We start from the raw sequence: 20,607 nt of genomic DNA, 5'->3' as shown, positions 1-20,607 counted from the left end.
AGAGCTTACTTTTTGTAGTATGATGGTGCCAAAATTTCCAGAATTTTTTTAAAAAAGCAAAATGTGGGGTTTTCCTTATTTTTTTAAAAAAATAGTACTCAATGGTAGTTGTAACCACAGCTTGATCCATGTTTAAAAAGAACATGTTTTAAGCTTTTGAAAAGTATGGTTGAAGCTTTTGAAAAACATGGTTGAATCTTTTTTGAAATATGGTTGAAGCTTTTAGGAAACATGTTTGAAGCTTTAAGAAAACATGTCTAGACGATTTCTGAAAAGCATGGTTGAAGCTTTTGAAAAACATGGTTGAAGCTTTTGAAAAACATGGTTGAAACTTTTTCAAAATATGGTTGAAACTTTTTCAAAATATGGTTGCGGCTTTTAGGAAACATGGTTGAAGCTTTTTGCAAACATGGTTGAAGCTTTTTAAAACATGGTTGAAGCAAAATAACAAGTTTGAAAAGGAAAAAGCCTTGAGTGATTTAAAGTGTTGATTTAGCTGTACATCAAAAGTTGGGGAAGGAAGCTTATTTACATTATGCTTCCAGCAAAAATATTGTAGGGATGTAGCTAATTTGCAGGTAAAAATGTATATTTTGGCTCTGCAACAAATCTAACAAAAGGTTGTAGCTATTTCCTGTGAGCTTTCAGCAATTTAAGTGTGTGACAAAAGTAGCATTCACATATTATTTTTCAGAAAATATGTTTTGAGGGAAAAAATGCACAGAGATTCCCTTGAAACTTCGATGGATGAAGTTTGAAAATTTTCATATTTCAGAACCAGAGAAACAAAAAACAATTGTCAATGCATGATCATGTTGGCAAACAGAAGAACGCATCCATTAAAAACATAAGTGCATCATCCAAATATCAAGTTATCATCGGTTTACATACCAAAAGGACACATATGTTTACTGGAGGTATGAACAGTTTACATACGAACGCGCACTACTCTAATCCTATCAGAACGCTACTACCTCGGACATGATCTAGACCTAACGAAGAAACAAGCTTGTTCGTCTTGAACCTTCCAGAAAATCAAGCTGCCAACTCACCCTTGAACGCCCGCTCCTTTGGGGCATTGTTCATTGGGTGACTGAAAAGGTTGTATGCCACATCCATGCGGTATCGCGCCATGTCTTCCTGTAAAAAATGAATACAAAAAGTAAGCAAGTATGATACTAGTTATTCTTATGTTGCCTGAGTATTGAAAACAAAAAGTAAACAAGTATGATACTAGTTATTCTTGTGTTGCATGAGTGATGAATGCAAAAAGTTCACATCCATCCACCGCAAAAAATTGATATGGATGTAGCAAAGTTATGATATGGATGAAGCAAAAGCAGAATGTAGTTGTAGCACACTAGACATATGGATGTAGGAAAAAAGCCTAGTAGGTACGAACTTAAACCACATATGAAGCAAAAACAAAACATGGTATTCTTCTGTTGCATGAGTATTGAAAACAAAGAAAGTAGATTGTAACAAAATGACAATACAAAAAATTAAAAATGTGTACCTGCTTGAACTCTCTCATTGACTTCCCATCATAGTTCTCCACATATTTGAGCCCAAAAAAGCCACAATCACATCTGTGAGATAAAAAAAAGTTCTCCATCATACTTTCCATGCGTAGTTGAAAAAACAAAATGTTGAAATGAAACACATGATTGAAGCAAAATTCAAAAAGAAAACTCACAGGGTATCTTGCTTTGGGTAATCATCTAGGTCAACACGGGCGAAGGATCCAACATTGACATTGAATTCGCTGCACTCTTGTGCAAGGGTTGCAAAGTTTGTGATCTAGCACCGAAAACACACACAAAAGTTTCAAAAATAAAATGAGGTGTGTAAAGATGACAACAGGGCATTTATGTACATGAATCAAAAGGGTAAATAGAAAAAAACAGAGAGCATGAGCCTACCAGGTTATTGGCTTGCTTCTTCAAAGGGGATTGTTTTCCTTTTGAATGGATTGAGTCAAATACATTCCACTGCTTGTGAAGAAAGTTTGCGCAAACAACTATCCAATGGCGATCATGAACAATTGTGAAAAAGAACTGGAAAAGAAAGGCAAAAAGGTACTCAGAACATGTAAAAAATGTTACAGCCGCGTCGCATCATTGGATCATATTTGAAAGTATTTTGTGGTGTGAAACAAAAGAAAGCTCTCGTGAAACTTACGAGGTCAAACTTTTGAACCTTGAACTTTGTCATAGCCCTTTCAAGCTCAGGCATGAGTTTTGCTGGTTGGAAGGTTGATGGGTCTTGTTTTAGTAGGATCTACATACAACAAAATGGTTAGTGTGTGTTGCAACAAAAATGTCACAGAAAGAAAGGAATGAAGCATTGCTTGTTTTTTTAAAAACTTACCCCCGCGTCGACTGAGAAAATGTATTTCTTCAAATCCCTTTATTTTGCTGCACGGGATGCGAGGTTGTTCATCTCGATACATAGTGACATAACCTCATCATTCATATCCCCGCGAGGCTTGAAGCATACAAGAAATTTCTTGTATCCAATGAAAAATCCACCTAGCTTGATGAAAGGTGTCCTGTTACCATAGATGCAACCGAATGAATCATTTGTTTCGAGCAGAAAAAATAAAAAATAGAAAGCAAAAACAGATAGGGCTTAGGTAGCTCACACTTGTTCATTGGGTTGTGATTTCCTCAATGGTTTCCCATGCTTTACAAACTTCTCATACATTTTTGCAGCCTTATCGACCTTTTGCTTCTTTGCCTTGGTATTTTTTATGGCTGGAACTTTGGCCATCCTCTTCTTCCTAGTGTTCTTTTCATGTGTGCTAGGGCCACTGCTTGCATCAGCAAATTGCTCTTCTGTAGCGACCATCTTAGGAGCTGTAGCAAAAAAATAAAAATGGATGAGTTTGCAAGAGATTGTACAAAAAAGAATTTGCTGGAATCACACAAATGTGAAAAAATGATATGGAGAAAAACAAAAAGAAATGATGCAAGAGGAAGGAAGCATACTTGGGCTGTCATCATCGTCTGAAACGGGAAACACGGGGATGTTTGCATAGATGGGGCTGACTGTGCTCTTCTTGATTGTAGGCTCATCCGTGGAATGCATCATCTCATAATCTTCGGAGCCCTTTGGGAACAACTCACAGGATGGCTCGTCGTCCCAAATGCCGGCTGTCGCACTCCTGGGAGCATCATAGAAGAGTGGGGGGCTGTGAGGTGAGGCGTTGCCTTCCATCTCGAAACTCACTCTTTGTTGCTCACGAGTTTCCGCAGCCTCTGTTGCAACTTGTAGGTTCAATCCGGTGACTTCATCCTTGTTGATGCTAGGTGTTGTACCTTGAGCTTGAGCTTGAGCACCAATGTCGGCATTTGCAGCTTTAGCATCATTCTCTTTTCCGTGACATTCGTCCATGATAGGTGCTTCAAAGGAAAATTTGGGCTCATTGGTAGCTGTGATGGCGTCTCCAACATCACGAAGGAGAGCGACCATCCGGTTGCACTGCAATCCCTTTAAGCACTGTCCAAACTTGCCTACTACACCATCCACCTCTGCTGCAAAAATACCCTTGTGCTTGTCGTAGATCATTTGAAACTGAGTTGGTACCTACATGAAGGCAAGTGTCCAACATTTTTAGTGACAAGTATATCCAGATTTTGAGAAGTATGGATGTAAAAAAACACAAATGTGGGTGTAGCATATTAGAGGTATGGATGAAGCGAGAAACAAGTAGGTGTGCTGTTGTGTCACTATGTATCAAATAAACAGTGTGATTGTAGCAATTTACTGTCATGGATGAAGCATAAAAAACAAATGATCTATACCTCTAGGTAGCAAATTATTGATATGGATATAGCAAAATTATGATATGTTTGAAGCAAAAATAGAATGTTGTTGTAGCACACTAGACATACGGATGCAGCAAAAAAGCCTAGTAGGTATGAACTTAAACCACATATGAAGCAAAAACAGAACATGGTTGTAGCACATCAGAATGAGGGATGCAGCAAACAAAATATACACTTGCAACTGGGTATAGTAAATAATGCAAAGCCAAAGGTAAACAGGAAATGAATACAAAGAAAAAGATAGTGTAGATTGGGAAAGAGTACCCTTAGATCTTGCATGCTAGGGAATGATTGCTGCAGCCAATCGTTGAGCGATGATGATAGGTGTGGTTCAGCATCAACATTTTGTTGAGCCTCGTTTGATTGACAGTCCTTTGCTTGAATGTCAGCACCTTGAATTTGGCTTCCTTGGCCACTAGGTGCTTCAACACCAACTCCCTGCCCACTGGCTACTTCAGCACCAACTTCCTGTCCCATGAGTTGTGCTGCATAGGGGGTGTTGCACAAACTCCGGATCTAGGAAAACAAAACATGAGGGGAGACAAATAAGAAGGCTGCCATAACCTAAATGGAAAAGCAAATATTGCTACAAGCAAATTCAGTGAGCAAAAAACAGGGGGTGTTAATACTCCATTGGCAAAGGAAAATACATAGGCGGGATGTAGCAAAATTACTTGGGTGTGTTTCCCGTAGAAAGGTTGGACAAGAGTGAGCTTGTTCTTGTCAACTTTATCCAACCAATCAAAATCCTTTTGGCAAACAAAGCGTATCCTCGGCACGGAATAATCAATGGCATGCTCATTTGGGAGGCCGGCCTGGATATCAATATGATCCATGTATATGATCTGCATAGAATGGAAAAAGGACATTAGCCAACAAAAACATAAATGTGAGCTATAGAAATGTACAGAAGGTTTCATGCAGCAAAGAAAAAAGATGGAGGTATTTCATAATGTTGCGTTGCATACCGCTAACATGGGAAGGCATGAAGCGATCTGAAACTCTGCTGCTTTTTCTGTATTTGCTTGCATCCTCTTCTTCTCTTGAAAGACTCCAACCTCCTCCATCGCTCGTGCCAATAAGTTCTCATCCCAAGCGAATTCATGCACCAAAGACATATCTTCCATGGAAGCTACATACTCGAGATTCACCATATTGCCAGTGCCTGGGCACAAAACTGTTGCCAACGCAAGGAGTGTCCAAGTCCTATTTATCATAACCACATCCTCATCGCTGCAACTAGTGAGCAACTTGACAACATGGGCGATTGGAGCCCTGTTCCCCTCCTTTTAGATGCTGCGATGATCATGTTCAGCACTCTTCTTAAGAAGCTTCATGGGTCTATCACCGGATGGCACGTTGAAAATCCTTTTCACCATGAGCTTGCTAAAGGTGATGGAGTTGTTCTTGTGTTTGAACTCAGAGAGTATGTGATTCGTGTTCATCACAACAAACTCAATGAGCTCATGGGGCACCTTGAAAGACCGGATGTCCAACAAGTCTCCAAACGGTCCCTGCCTTATGATTCTCCATTTTTCCGGTGATACTTGCTTCCCAATCTCAGCCAGCCTTTTTGAGTTAAACCTTGACTTAAAGCCACATAGATTGCCTTTCTTCTTGATCTTCTTCTTAACCTTCTTACTCCCCTCATTCTCACCATAGGTGCCTGCAACATATGCGAAAAGGAAAAAAAGTCAATAAAACCCTAAAACTGCATCATCAGTAGCTAGCAAAAAAACATACATGAACACCTAAAAAAATCTGTATGCAACACCTTAAAAAAAATCTGATTTTGAGTTAAACATAAATAAACTTGCTAAGGGGTGATGAATGTACATATTTGTATGCAACACATAGGGATTAAACAAGTACGTTTAGGTGACCGACAGCCAATTAGCATCACCAGGCACAACACCTGCTGTGTTCCAGTTATATATGGAAGGAACCCTGTTGTGTTCAATAGATGCAAGCAAACACCAACAGACCAATCATCAGTAAGAAGTGAGTGACTTGTAGGTTTATTAACTAAAATACTGCATAAGGCTAGGTATGCAGGGCTATTTGATATTAATAACATCAATAGTAGCGCGTTGATGCCGATGGTGCTCAGTTATCAGATGTATAGATGTACCAACTAGACTGTATATATCTATATTCAGCACATACATCAACATAGCCCATTGGAAGAAGGGAAGCAGAACCTTTAGCATTACTAAATTGTAATTTCTGAACCAATTAAATGATAACCTTATTTAAATTCTGGAATTTAAAGAAAGAGGCAATGAAATTCTCCTAGTTGAGAAGATAGTCATCTTGTAGGGCACTGAATTGACCCATGCTCAAGCTCAAAATAGCTTAGCAGTTTAAAAAACAAGGTACTAGAAATTCAGTAGATTGCAAGGAATAGAAACTTCCAGGCAAGAGGTCAGGTCACCACTTGATCTTGGCACCAACCAGATCAGGCAATTAGCTACTATATTAAAAACCTACTAAGAATTTGTGAATGAGATCTCAAGATTTATCCGCCGCATACACAGTTGGCCCCAAAATCGGACAATTAGCTCCCACCGCTTGATGAACAGGGAATTAATGATCTGGTATTAGAAATAGACCGTTTGAAATACTATAGGGCAACAAAAAGTAGTTGCCAAATGCTTTGGCATCACAAACCCTAAAATCGTGGAAGAACAGATCCCTCACAAACCCTAGGTCCTAGATCCTCTGCTTCAACGTGACAAAATCGTGGAAGAACAGATCCCTCACAAACCCTAGGCCCTAAATCCTCTGATTCAACCCACGACCACAACCTGACAAACGCATGCCGCATCATCTACCCCCCTGCTGAGACGGCCGGTAGGAAACCACGACCACGCACCACATCACCAGATCGCTAGGGGGTGGAGCAAGGACAGATGCAGGGAGAGAAGCACGGGCGCAGGCGAAAAAATTACCTGCCGAAGGATCCATTAGACACAGGGGAAGGGAGATCCGTCCTAGGGCCGGTGCTCCAGATCTCAGGCACCGCCGACGCCGTCGCTCCTCCGGCCGCCGCCGCCGTTGCCCCTCCGGTTGCCGAAAGCCGCTGCCCCTCCGTTCCCCTCTCTCAGTGACGCGAAATGACCCCCTCACGACCCCTTCGTGAATGGTTGCAACAAAAACAAAGGGATCAACTAATTGGATTGAGGCCGGACACGTGGCACAACATCTATCCTTGGATCTGAAGAGATCCAACGCGCAGAGCGAGTCCGGCGGAACGGTTCGGCCGACGCCCCGGCTAGAAACGATTCCCAAAAAAAACAGGTACCGCTAGCGCAAAAGATTTGAACAACACTTCCTGGCCGAGGACATGGTTTTCTCAATCCAACTTTGAATTCTGCTCCACAACTAATCTTTCAAATACTTGAATGCTCCATTCTTCAAATAACCCACATTAGATGGCAGACCTAGGTACTTTTAATTCATGGTTTCATTTGGAAAATGTAACAAAGCTTTAAATTTCTCTCTAACATTTTCTGGGCGTCCCTTACTAAAGAAGACATACGACTTGTCATAGTTTATACGCTGACCAGATGCCTCACAATATGTGGTTAACAACTATTTTACCTCATTTGCCCCCTCTCCACTTGCCTTGAAAGAAAAAACAGGTTGTCATCTGCGAATAATAAGTAGTTTACAGGTGGAGCTGAAGCCGCCACCTTGACTCCACTCATGTTTCATGACTTCTCTATACATTTTTAGAGGCAGTAAGGCCCTCCGCTACTATCAGGAAGAGGTGTGGGGAGATTGGGTCTCTTTGTCGAATCCAACATGAAGGTTTGAACTCCTGCACTCTCTTTTCATTAAATAAAACTGAGAACTTTATTGTCTTCACCAAGCTCATGACAATATCAATTGTCAACCCGATTTGAGTATTATTGCTTCCAGATAGTCCCATTCAACTCTGGTCATATGCTTTCCTAGATTTCTTAGTGCTAAAGTGGGCAACACACCACTCACACTCAACCGACCCATTTTCTTAAGGAACTTATTCATCGCCAATTTAATCAAGCATTGGAGCCCAATAGCCATGTACTGATGCATGTGGCATGTTATGTGATAGCTTGCGTGCCTGAACTAGGCCTAGTAATCGATGTATTGTCTCGTCGCCCACTACTTACAAATAAAACAAATTATACCTAGCACTGTAGATGTTCTTCTTGGACGGGAAGGAACGACTTCGACTAGGAAATGTAGCTAGATTTGAATTCACTACGAGGGTGGTTGGAGAGAGAAGCAAGATGATTCAAATCGATTGATACTGATCTTTTGAGATTTCTTCACTCACTTTCGGAGCATGGTTGGGGATTGCCACGATCCAGATTGTGTATATATGTTTGATGACACCTGGTTCTGAAGCACCCGCATCACACACGGTTCCAAGATCTCCAAATTGTCTGTATAGTGTTTCTAAAGAGCTCAAAAATCCGAGCAAGAACGCCACCCTTGCTACACTCACGAATAGGAACTAGTGGAGGTCTAGCCGATCCAGGAGTTGAAGTTACCCGAGGCAGACTTTTAAAGGAAACGAAAAATCAATGCCATGATACAATTAAATAAGGGATTCAACAAAATTAATTGGCTAAGTAGTTTGCAGTCAGGCAAGATGATGAACAAAACTAAATATTACAAGTAGATTCATTCTAAAAAACTAGGTGAAAAAAATATATAATGGAACAAGAATTTCATATAAAGTCTAATAATTTGGACTCCTAGAATCTTCCATTAAGCCAATGTGACAAGAAATTAAAGAATTGTAGAATGGAACGGGGCACGTTGTTATGGTGATGATGTCTCCCATGCAAATGGTGCATTGAGGAGGGTCGGGCGGACATCATTCTTCCCAATCACCATCAGTTGGCTCTTCGGCAGCGCCGAAGCGAGGCAGCAATCAGCATGATCGATAACCTGATTGATTATCCAGATCGATCGTCCATATAACAAACTGATTTTTTTAGACAAATATAGGAAATTGAATGAGAATTGGGAGCGTCAAGGCAAAATTACTAGCTGAGAGTACTCCTTGCAAAGATCACTCTCATCTCCCCAAAAGTTGCGACCATTAGTTTTCTCTTTTTTCGTAGATCCATTTATTCAAAACGTTTTATCTCTTAAACCATGCATCCAAATCTCGCACCCTTTTCACCGTTGGATTCTTCGTGTCGAGATCTTCAGCCCATGTTGATAGGTTTTGATGAAAAAAATCATGAAGAAACCAGATGAAAAAACCGAACCGAGAGCATGGTTTTTTTCCTTTCCGAAAGAGGCATGGCCGTGCCTCTCGCGAAACCACAACCGTGCCTCTTACAGAAGGAAAAAAAGAAAAATACATTCTTTTCTTCATTCCCGAGAGGCGCGGCGGTGCCTCTCGCGAAAGACAAAAAAAACAGAAAACGCGTTTTTTTTTTGAGAGGCACGACCGTGCCTCTCGCGGAAGCACAACCATGCCTCTTGCGGAAACAAAATTGTGCCTCTCGCGTAAGAAAAAAAAACAGAAAACATGTTTTTTCCATTTCCGAGAGGCACGACCGTGCCTCTCGCGAAAGCAAAACTGTGTCTCTCGCGGAAGAAAACAAAAAAAGGAAACGCGTTTTTCCGCGTGAAAACATTTTTGTCCAAAAACTAAGAAGACCGGTGGAAAACCAAAAGGTATAAAAAAACGGAGAAAAAAATTAAAAGCCGAAAACGCGTGCGGAAAATAAAACAAAAACGAAATCTGGAGGGAGCGTGACACGTTACGGCGCTGAGAGCGCGCCAAGTAATCGTTGCGAGGCTCTCGAAGCAGCGCTTGTCAACTAGTTGCTCCTGCGTCAAGAGCTGAACCGTGTATCGATCAAATGGGCATAAGTTAAACTAGTGTTTTCCAAAATTTATCATAACTTCAAAAAAAATCAGCAAGTTCAAAAAATGTTTCTGGTTTCAAAACTTGTTCGGAATGTTTTTAAAATTTTGTTCAGAATATTTTTTCTTTAAATTTATCAAAACTTTTCAAATTATGATGTGGATTTTAAAAAATGTATCTGTTTTGAAAACTTGTTCACAAATTCAAAAAAGGTTCCTTCTTCCGAAAAAATTGTTCACTTTCCAAAAAAAGTTCGGATTTGCAATTTGTTTTGGATTTTCAGAATTTTTCTCCATTTCAAAATTTGTTATAAAAATTGAAAAATACATTCGTGATTTTAGAATTTTATTCACAAATTCAAAAAATGGTCATGTATACAATTTTTTTTGAAAATACACGTTTTTCAATTTTGTTCACAAACCAAAAAATATTTTATTTCAAAAAAAGTTCACATTTCCTAAATTTGTTCACAAATTCAAAAAATGTTCACATGACTAAAATTGGAAAATGTTTGGGAATTTCAAGGAATATTCCTGTTTACAAATTCAAAAAATATTTTCCTTTTCCAATTTGGTTCACATTTTCCAAAAGTATTCATGTTTAGAAATTTTGGTTACAAATTCAAAAAATGTTCACATGTTTAGTTTTTGTTCACAAATTTAATAATGCATACAGATTTCAAAAAATGTTCGTATTTTCCAAATTTGTTCATGTATTCGAAAGATGCTACAGTTTTCAAAATTTGTTCACAAATTCGAAACGCGTTCATGTTTCAAAATTAATTCACAAATTCAAAAGATGATCGAGTTTTGTAAAAACAGTTTCTAATTTTGAAAAATGTTCACTTTTTTATAGTTTTTCAAAGATGGTTTTGCGTTTACAGGAAGTAGTTGGTAATTTCGAAAAATGTTCTCGTACTCGATTTTTGTTCCTTTTTATTTTTTATTATTTGCCCAAATATTGTTTGCGTTTAGAAAAGTTTTTCTGTTTGAGAAATCTTGTTTGAATTTTCTTAAAAAGTTTTAATCTGTAGCCTATTATAGTTCATATGTTTTGGGCCGCCCTTTTAGACTCATAACCTCAGTTAGTTCAGTGGTTATGGACGCGGTTCCCACGTGGGAGGTCTTATGTTCGATCTTTCACCGGCATGTTTCATGGAATTTTGCCAACTGGTTTTATTTTTTGCTACCGCAGGTAGTTTCTTTTACATTTGTGCTGCAGATCTTCCGACAATAGGTCGCATGTCATACTAGTTAGCACATCGCGAGCCTCTGAAGCAGGTCGCGGGTTCGATGCGATCGCGCATTTCTTATTTTTACGAATTTATTTCATCCCGCGAAGGACAATGAAATGGGCCGACCTATCGCGGCATATATGAGGTCCCTACATATCTTGGCTCCCTCGCCCCCCATGGTGGCCAAAGTAGCATGGGGTACTCCTAGGATCAGAAAGTTTACCTGGGGCAGCCGCTCCCACATAACCCCACGCGGGATCCGCCCCTGATTCAAATGGGCTTAATAAGTTAAACTGGGCTTTGTACTACCGACTAGGCTACTGCAACTTAACTGTTGGCGCATCTCATAAAATGAAACGGTATCTTCAGTTTGCCCATCTTCTTGCTTGATCTACCCAGCGATGCGGATGCACAGAGCTCAAAGAAAGAACACATCTTGGCTCCCTCGCCCCCTATGGTAGCCAAAGTAGCATGGGGTACTCCTAGGATCCAAAAGTTTAACCGGGGCGGTCGCCCCCACACGACCCCACGATGGATTCGCCCCTAGCAAACAAGAATATAAAATTACGGCGTCAACACATGGAAAGGAATTCTTAGTTGTAGGTGTTGATCCTACATTAGCGAAATCCCATTACAGCATCAAACATGGAGACTCAAAAGGCCGTTGACTACGAGGCGCTTTTGGTTACTTTGTCAATCTCAAGGTGATCGATATGCTGACTCGGTTTCTCGAAGTTGCTTATTGGGATAGAATATGTGTATGTGTTCATAGAGATAAGTGTATACCGTGTTAAGAAAATAGCGGCAAAGTGGCGACGTGAGCGGATAGTAAAGAAAAGAAAAAAAGAAACAGCTTCCGTTTCGGTTTGGCGGCGCGCGGGTGGCCTCATTTCCGTGTTCCCTACGCATGCGATTCCGAGAGTAGCTAGTAGCTAGCTTAATTACAGTCTCGATCCGAGTCGAGAAGGAACACACGCAGCTAGCGATCGAGCTACTATAAATATGTGCTCCATATCAATCGGCACAAAGAGCAATTGCTTTGTGGCGTTCTTCGCATCTCCATCAAACAATCCATCGACATCTCCCTCTCGCGCGTACGTGCCGGCTGATCCACGAACAGCAATGGCGGCCGTAGCAGGAGCTCTTCTCCCGCCGCTGCTCCCGACACCGCCCAGGAGCGAGATGCTGCCGATCCTCCCGACGCCGCCCAAGAGCAAGATGCTACCTCTGTTGCCGACGCCGCACGGTGTCGTCCTCACCATGCTGGTGTCCGCCATGTCAGGCCGCGCTGACTTCGTCCAGAGGTGGGACTGGAACAAGACGGGCAAAAAGCCATGCAGCTCCATCTGCTCGCCGTCGTCGTCGGGCAGCGAGAGCACCGGTCGTGCCGACTCCGTCGACAGGTGGGACTCGAACAAGAAATACAAGAAGCCCCGCACCACCATCACCATGTCGTCGTCGTCGTCATCGTCTTACAACGCCAGGAGCCCTGGACGCGCCGACTCCGTCGAACGCTGGGATACCAAGAAACTCGCGAGCTCATGCAGCGCGTTCCCGTCCACAGGTCGCGGCCGCCATGACGGCAACAACAAGCGCCTGCCTAGCCCTGGCCCTGGCCGCGTGTCCTCGGCAGAGCGCTGGGACTTGCACAAGAAGCCTCGTCCGGAGCACACGGGCAAGCTGCCTCAGACTAACGCGACGGCCATGGCGACCACGCTGACGCTAGCCATGGCACCGCAGAAGGCCGTGTTCGCGGGGCCCAGCTTCTACGCCTCGCCAGACCCGAGCATGCTCCCCATGCCCTCCTTCTTTCTGCGTGCACATTAGCCTTCACTCTGTACGAGCTAGTAGAAATTATTATAAGTACATGCATCACAGCGATCTAGTTCCTTCCTGAGGAGTAGTGCTGTGTAGTAGGATGCCGAATTGATTGATTCAATCCCATAACTCTTGTAATCCCTTTTTTTTTCCATCTCACCTAGTGAAAAAGCATCAGATTCCACAACCTTTGGCGGATGCTACTTCTGCTGTTATGATTCAATATGTGTGAAGAATGTTTATTTTCAACGAATTTGTTCGTGGTCGTTTTTCTGCAATTTAATTTCAGCAACTTTTAATGTACCATAGCATTCGACTTGAAGTGAACTAAGATGAACAGAATATATGCAGTTCTAATAGAACTAGAAGAGTTGGTATGGCTTCATGAACCAAACACAAACATTGAACTAGTCACCCCCGTCGCTCACTTGATCAAACACCAATGCACTCTTCCAATTCACTCTCATGACTACTTGAAATTGAAATGGTCCTTGTAGGTGTAAATTTTTTATAGTTGTATTTGTATTGAATTCCTATGCATGGAGTATGAGGCACAAGAAATGTGGAGCTCTTTAGGTGGAGAAATTTGCACAGTAAAGTTCCTATGTGCAAATTTGTGTGTACCCTCTTTTACCATTTTGCACATTCCCCATTTACAAATTTATATAACCCATAGATACTTGAGAAGGCAAAAAGCAAGAGAATTAAATCAGGTCGTATAACTACATAAGAGCATCTGTACCCTAGGTGCTAATCAGAACCTAAAGGTGAGAGGAATTTTCCAGCAATAGTGCCAAGGGCTGTGAGCCTGTGATTACAACTCCACAAGAGCTAAGATTAAATAAAAAACTTAGCTCCAGTGTTACGCTTAGCATCCAACGTTAAGCTAAATTCATTACGGATTACTAAAATAAAGAGAGAGAGTCATTTTAAATTACTTATATAATTAGGGAGGTCATGTATATCAACTGCAATTGTTTTGATGTTCGTAGCACCTACAAGCAGTTTTAAGGGGCATATAAGAGACTGAGAAGATTAAGTAGAGAGAGGAATACCATTCTGCCTAATCGTATGTTGCATGACTGGGAATAGTAGTTCACTATTATAACTGCAAATAGGCTCAGAAGTGATGACCTGGTTATTACCCATCTTTGTAGATTGCCATTGGAAAGAGGGAAAAAATGAGGTTTGAGATACATGTTTGCAGATATATTTGTTCCTTGTTCATTTTTTGTCATCAGGTACCTTACAGAGCGTTTGATACAGGTTGTAGTTGCTCATTCATTCCACTTATCCCCTGAACTAAACATTGATCCATACTCTGAAAGTGCTAGGTTATGTCTCATTGGTGCATACCACTGGGAAATGTCCTCAACATATGCCATCCCTGAAGCCATTCAACTCTGTTACAATTTATTACCTGTAAAATTTTCTAGCTTAGTGCAACTTTACTTGAAAATTTTCTGATACTATGGAAGACGGCTTCATTAATGTTATTATGATAGGTAAGTGGTAACAAGGGAGCGAGCGGAGAATGCGGATCACCTCTAGGAGGCGCCTGACTCTGGCGCCTTGCTGGTCGCCAGCCACGACGGCGGATTCCGGTTCTAGGTTCTCTTGTCTAGAAACGGTTGATGCTGGCGACATGGTGCAGGCGAGGGAGGTGCCCACATTCGATGCCACTTCTTCGCTGCCAAGTGCGGCCCGCCGGAGGAAGTCTGACGAGGAGTCACTACTAGGGAAAAGCCTAGCAGTAGCACGAGTTTTAGGTATATCAGTAACGCGGGTGCCCGCGCTACTGATACAGCACTACAACTAATTGGTAGTAGTAGCACGGGTGCCACCCGCGCTACTACGTCCGTTAGTAGTAGCGTGGATACCACCCGTGCTACTACTAACTAGTAGTAGCGTGGGTGTGGACCCTCACTACTGCTAACTAATTAGGAATTAAATAAATAAATTCCAGCCATGGCTGCTGCAGCTAGCTAGGCGTCATCGTCCTCTTCATCCATTGTCGATGCTGATCCTGGAGGGGATGAAGTCGTCCATGGTGATGGTGCTTCCCCATCCAACTCTTCTCCACACCTCTCCTTTGCTGCTGCTACAAAAAAAGAGACAAGGATTAGAAGAGGAAGAGAGAGATACAGAGGAGTAGGTGCAGCAACTCACGGGTGGCCGCGGAGTTGGAGCCGAAAGCCTAGATGACGCCATGGGTTGCGTCCATCAGAGATCTGGCCATCGTCATGGGCGGCGCTCTGTTGGATCTTCCTCTCCTTCCAGCAGCAGAGGAGGAGGAGGAGGAAGGAGGGGCTACGGTGGAAGAGGAGGTCGCCGAATTTGAGGAGACGTCGAGGTGCGAGGCCGGCAGTTGCGGTGGGCGAGCAAGGGCTTCGCAGGTGGGAGGGAGAAGTGAAATCGAGAGAGTGTGTGGGTCTGGGACCTCCGTGCGCTATGTTTATACATGTGTCAGTGGGTTGATAATAGTAGCGCTGGGTTAATACCCACGCTACTACTATGGCATGTCCCGGGGTGCACGGTGGAGACAACTTAGTAGTAACGTGGGGTTTATAACCTGCGCTACTACTATCAACTTAGGAGTAGCGTGGGTTTATAACCCGCGCTACTACTACGGCTGGTCCGGGAGGCACGGTGGAAATCACTTAGTAGTAGCGAGGGGTAAAAACCTGTGCTACTACTATCAACTTAGTAGTAGCGAGGGGTAAAAACCCGCGCTACTAGTAAGTAGCAGTAGCGAGGGGTATAAACCTGCGCTACTAGTAAGCGTCTTCCTCTTTTCCCTAGTAGTGAGTTAGCGGACGAGTTTTGGGCGGACATTGGCTACCCTACTCCGGCGTCTAGGGTGTGGGAGAGACCGTCGTCTTGACGGACAGGTGAGGTGTCTCCTGTGTGTAGGTCGGAGGAGCACGGGGAAGCGGCGGCATCGAACTTGGTGGAGATCACTGCGAGCTCCAACTCAATTGCTCCGGCGGATTCACAAAGGACGCCGGGCACGGCCACTCGCGGCGTCTTCGGGGTGCCTGCTTGGTCTAGGGCTCTGATCAGGCCTTGGATCGGCCCCGTTCCGCCACCTTGTATCTCACCTCCAAGGACCCTCGGCGATCTTATGACGCCGGCGTGTCTTGGCGAAAAGGAAGCCTCGGCGCAGTCCAGTTTGCCGGCGTCGGCTTCAGGCCAGTCAAGGCGGACCAAATCGTCAGATGCAATTCAAAATCTCGATCTGACGTTGATGGCAAGGCCAGGTCAGACTCGGGATCGGATGAATATTGGACGTCCACTCCGTATGATCAATCTCAATCATTGGCTAGGCCACTTGTGGAATCGGGCGGGGCAAGCAGCGTACCCTAACCTTACTCGTTCCTTTGCGGCCGTCGTCCACTCCCCAGCCATGAGGCGAGGCGATCCGGCCGTGCCGCCCGACGTCAACACCGGCCACCACCAACACCCAGCTCGTACCACCGCCCAGCCACCTGATCCTTCTCCGTCGGGAGGTACTCCGGGCTGCATTGCGGGGGTTTACTAGCCGGTGCAGCCATCACAATCTTATATGCCGCAGGGCCCCTTTGAGCCAACACATCAACCGCCGGCGTATCAGCCGCCGGTGCAGCAACCGCAGGCCTATCAGGCGCCGTATCAGTAGCAGTTCATCGGCACCTCGGGTCCGTTTTTGCAGCAGCAGCCATATTTTCTTCAACCTTTGGGTGGTTTCGTGCAGTAACAACAGCAGCCGGCGATGCTCTCCTATCAACCCACGGGGAACACTCATCTGCAGCAGCATGCTCCTCCCGCCGGCGTGCAGCCGGCTCCCACTTTCAATGCCAGGCCAACGTTTCACTACTAGGAAGGGCTATAGATAATATGGACACTAATTGCGCATCACACATGTGGTGCGCCACTACTATATACTAATGGCGCACGATGTGTTGGTACGCCATTAGTGTTCAAATACTAATGGCACACCACATCCACGGTGCGCCACTGCTAACAATTTCTTTTTAAACTAGTAATGGCGCACCAGGGACAGTGCGCCACTACTAGTTACCCTCGGTGCGCCACTACTAACAATTTTTTTTATTCTTTTTCAAAGTTAGTAATGGCGCACCGTGGGTAACTAGTAATGGCGCACTGTCCCCTGGTGCGCCATTACTAGTTTGCGCCATTAATGGCGCACCACACCCACGGTGCGCCATTACTAACTTTGCCTAAAAATTCCACCGAATGCACCCCCTACCCCGTGGACCGCCTTTTCAGTTTTAGAAAAAATAAGATAAAATGATGGAAATGCCAAAAAAATAAAATAAAATAAGTTTTCCATGTGATATGTGATCTAGTTGTTGAGAAAATTTACAAATATGAATTTCGACTTTATTTGCAAAATCTCTCTGGAATTTGTAAAATGGGCATAACTTTTGCATACGAACTCGGATTGAAAAGTTTTTTATATGAAAAATCATCTACTCGGAACCCCGTTGAACATTTTTAGAATCGCCAAAAACCTAATAGAAAAAAAGGTACCGGACTTTTAAGATCTTGAGGGGGAAAAATGGAAAAAAATTCAAACTTACTAGTGGCGCACCATTTGCTAGGTGCGCCACTAGTAACAGAAAAAATAGTTTCAAATTTTTTTTTGGAAAAAATGTTCAAAATATGATACGTAATATGATCGGAAGTTTGAAATATTTTCTCAAAATTTCATCACACTCATGAACATGAACAAAGTCCTAGACATCAAGAAGGCTTAATAGGATTGATATGCTAGATATATCAACAAGTGCCTGTTAAGTGAGTTGGTGCTAGGTTGGATAGAACTCTGAATTAAGCGTGCTTGGGCTGGAGTAGTGTGAGGATGGGTGACCTTTTGGGAAGTTTGACCACGGAGTGCGATTTGCCTTGAGATTAAGCATATTGACCCGAGATTAAGGAAAATTTGAAAAAAAATATTTCTGAATTTTTTTTTCAAAAAGATGTTAGTAATGGCGCACTTCTATGTGATGCGTCATTACTAAGTCAGGTAGTAATGGCGTACCGTGTGATGTACTAATGGCGCACTGCCTGGTGCGCCATTAGTATACCAGATACTAATGGCACACCTGTGATGCGCCATTAGTAAAAAATTCTAATGGCGTGATGCTAGTGGCGCACCTGTAGTGCGCCATTAGTAGGCAAAACAGGTGCGCCACTAGCAGGCCTTTTCCTAATAGTCTTTAATTCTGTTGTCACCGGGGCCGCTACTTCTGCTCATTCTCGCAAGCCAAAGGGCGGCAAGGGCGGCCGTTCTAAACATCAACAGGGAGCACTGCCTCCAACTTCTGCTCCCCAGATTGTTGTTCCTATGGTGATACCGCCAACTCAGGTGCCCGCTTTTGCCTCTACGTCGTCCATGCCAGCGGGACAAGGGCATCACACCCCAATGCAGGTGGGCCTTATGCAGAGTCAAACATCACATATGACTCAATCTTCAGGGGTAACCAGAGTTGCATCTGTGCCAAAACAATTGTGGTGCTCTAAATGTCAGTCTGCTGGACACACATCTGAGGACTGTGAGACACAATAGTACTGTTTCATTTGTAACAAGACTAATCATCCGATGACTATGCGACGGCGTCCGACACTTAAGTTGCCAAAGCCAGTGGCGATATTTTGTGGGTATGGAACTGAAAATATGGCATTCTTTCAGATGCCTGACAATGTCTGTAGGGAGGACCTCGCACAACAGGACTCTCAAACGACGTTGGTTACGATTTCTGGTGGCTCTATCACTCCTAGTATTGTGGAGGCAGAGGTGGCTAAGATCGCTCAGTTTCAGCAGCGTTGGACCTGGGAAGCTATTCCGCATGGCGAAAATGCCTTTCTCATGTCCTTCCCAAGTGAGGAAGTTTTACAGAGGGTGACCAACTTTACAGTATTCATCAAGTCTCATAATGTCACTTTAGAGTTCAAGGCCTGGAAGTCCGAGGAAATACCACATCGGTTCGAGCTACTACCTGTTTGGGTGCATGTGCAGGGGGTGCCTCACGCTCTTCGTCATTTCTTGGGTCTTTGGGCGGTCGGCTCGGTGATTGGTACTACTCTAAACGTTGACCTTCTCTGTTTGCGTCGAAGAGGAATTTTTCGTATTCAGGTGGCGGTGCTGAACCTCGATGCTTTCAAGATGAGCACAATTGAGTACCAACGAAGATGATCCAGAGGGTGACAAGGGACATGACATGGAAGACACTGTAAGGACCAACGATCCAAGCAAGAGGTCCAAACAGACTTCTTCGTCCAATGTCGCCACGGCTCCCCCATCCGCGGGTGGTGTGCTACCCATCCAGCTGGCCACATCCTGTATTTCGGGGGGAGGGGGGGGCTCCGTTGCCGGATAACATGTTCATTGCCGTTACACCGCAAAACTCTCATCGATGCACGCCTACCAAGTCTGCTTCTTCGTCACTACAGGAGTCTTCTCCGACAGTCACAGCATCACCGGCCCCTAAGTCTACGACGCCGCTGACTATATCCTTGCCAGCTCCTTCCATTGGGTTGGCACCCTGGTCTTCGACGCCACCGACTCCGAGTAACCAGGTGGCACTGCTTACTCCCACCAGGGGAAGCCAAGTACAGGCTAGACTTGAGGGGTCAACGCCGGTGGAGGCCACTGCCAGTGTTTGATCGCCATCATCTGTGTCCGCACCTGATTCACCAACCCGGCAGGGAGTGACATTCTCCCCTTCCGTTCGGGCCAACCAGGGCCGACAATGGCAGTGTTACGGGCGTTGTCTTCTGCGCCTTCCACACCAGGAGGGGTGTCGGTGTCCAGGCCTATAGTGGCGGCAGAGGGCGAGGTGAGGCCCTTGCGATCTTCTTCTCCAACGCAGTACTCCTCTACACCGCCACTCGGGGTCTCTGGGACGGTCACTGCTGCCGTCTCCACCACCTCTCCACTGAGGTGCAGCGATCATCACTTTGTCAGTGCTGATGGATCAACAGCCACCGACAAGGACTCTTTGACGAAGGCCATGCGCAGGACGGCTACCCGCAACCTCGATTTTGAAGTTACGACCTCTCGTAAATCATTTCTGTCTTTTGATAATTCCAAAGTATCTTCAAATATTACTAGCATTGGAGTATCATTAGGACGCAATGAGAAAGAGGTAGATTTTTCTGTTAGGGCACTTAAACAAGTGGAGTTCGACCGGCTTACGGTTGCTCCTAAGTTGTCCACGCTTGTGGACCCCCTCGTGTCAGATGAGGAGGATGAGGATGCTGATGCCAATCATGAAGGCAAGCTTCTCTACCATCTGGTGAAAGACATGACCGAAGTAGACCTGGATGATACTGTACATGACACTATGTTATATGAGCTTGTCGCGTCGGTACGAAAAAACAAGTCTAATTTAGCAAAGAAAAGAGGGCATCCATCAAAGAAAGGAAAGGTCTCTAAACAAAAAAATGGTTCATCATGAGAGGCATGTTTTGGAATATCAGAGGTCTTGGTGACTTGGCTAAACATAAACATATCGCCGATTGTGTAAAGGATCCTGCGTTGGACTTTGTGGCCATCTCTGAGTCTGGCAAACGTGACTTCCCAACACGTGATCTTGACCACTTTTCATGTGGTTACGATTATGAATGGCACATCTTACCGCCGTCTGGGAGGTCGGGGGGTATTTTGCTAGGTATCCACTCCACATACTTGGAACTTTTGTCCACATCAAAGGGGGAATATCATATTAAATTTCACCTTCGAAATAAGTCCCACAACTTCCTTTGGAGCCTGGTGGCTGTATATGGCGCCGCTCAGGAGGACTTTAAGACGGCCTTTTTAAAGAACTTGTTAATACCTGCCG

The 20,607-nt window shown here is 44.0% G+C and overlaps 1 pseudogene; it reads right to left on the bottom strand.

Annotated features, from left to right (window-relative positions):
- Positions 1–1,082: 1,082 nt before the first annotated feature.
- On the bottom strand, positions 1,083–5,506 carry LOC123145450 (uncharacterized; annotated as a pseudogene).
- Between the last annotated feature and the right edge of the window lie 15,101 nt (positions 5,507–20,607).

This window comes from Triticum aestivum, chromosome 6D (genome assembly GCF_018294505.1).
Source record: "Triticum aestivum cultivar Chinese Spring chromosome 6D, IWGSC CS RefSeq v2.1, whole genome shotgun sequence".
NCBI classification, from domain to species: Eukaryota; Viridiplantae; Streptophyta; class Magnoliopsida; order Poales; family Poaceae; genus Triticum; species Triticum aestivum.
This window is presented reverse-complemented; position numbering and strand designations above follow the sequence as displayed.